This window comes from Prionailurus bengalensis, chromosome A2 (assembly GCF_016509475.1).
Source record: "Prionailurus bengalensis isolate Pbe53 chromosome A2, Fcat_Pben_1.1_paternal_pri, whole genome shotgun sequence".
NCBI classification, from domain to species: domain Eukaryota; kingdom Metazoa; phylum Chordata; class Mammalia; order Carnivora; family Felidae; genus Prionailurus; species Prionailurus bengalensis.
This window is the reverse complement of record NC_057348.1, coordinates 130,713,765-130,715,056: the sequence shown is the minus strand read 5'-3', so window position 1 is coordinate 130,715,056 and position 1,292 is coordinate 130,713,765.

Here is a 1,292-nt window from a genome sequence, read left to right as displayed (position 1 = left end):
ATGTCGCAAGTCTTCCGGCAGCGCCCAGGGAGTGACTCTTAGCTACCGCATTTAATTCTGGGAAATGTAGTAGGCCTTTGGGGCCGGGGAGGGGTTCGCCTTCTGTCTCCTCCCAACGGGCTTGCCTCCCAACTCATGACCCCTCCCCTGCTTCCCAGCAGCCCCGCCTTGGAAGAGACTGAGTTGATCGTGGGTGATGAGCAATGCAGCGAGTATGCATGATGACGACGGCCAGCTTCCAACTGGGAGCTACGCAGTCAGCTTAGCTCATCTTTCTCCAGAGGCTGGAGTTCTTCTGTTTAACCTTTACCCTGCTTCTCTGCAGTCTCGCTCGGGCACAGCCATACCCCTGCTCGAGAACACCCCCAAGGTTTTAGTTGTTGGATTCGTTTAGCGATCACCAATATCTATCATTGAGCTGTGGTTCAGGGTTGTGTGTACCTCCAAAAAAGGTGTGCTTTAATTTACTTAGTCGTGTAGTTTGTGTATTTCTCCTATTACAGACTAGAAAGATCTGGCGATTCAGTGTCGCAGGAGTCGTATTTCTACACACGAATGTGTCGTTTAACAATTATACCTGCCAGGTCAGTCTGGTTTCTGAGAATGTAACAGCTGGTAAAACAAACATAAACTATAAATACCAATATTGCAGTGTTTTTTATTTTCCAAGGTGCTCCTAGATATGTCTTCCTTGTTACATTTGTTATTTATTTATGACCTGTTATTGTCATGCTTATGACAGACCGAACTCACTCACTCACCTCAATATAGGTGACTCATCCCCCACTGCACCTCTCCTGAGCTCCTCTTATTTTCAACTGCCTGTAGCACATTTCCACCAGAATGTTCCACCTGCACCTCAATCCAGTATCACTAAAACAAGAACTGTTTCCCTCTTCCTGTCTGCCCTTTGTGTGTTCACAGTACTGCTATCCTCCCATATGTCCAAATTAAAAAACTCAACTTCATACATGGTTCCCCTCTCTCATTTAATGCCCTCCCAAAACAATGGGCTTTACAATAAAACTCAAATTCATGACCCATTCTCCAGTCACACGTGGCCTCAGTTCATACCTGGACACTTAAAGATCTTCCAGTTGTTTCGCCAAGGTTTCATGCATGATGATGCTGCCAGATTTATTTATGTATCCCTGTCTTACTAATTCATTAATTTAACAATTGTTCAAAAACATTCCTTGGTTCCATTACTAATATGTTAAATGCCAACCCTCTTAGCCTGGCCTGGACTCCCTTTCCAGCTCCATCTCTCACTGCTGCCCCATACACATCCT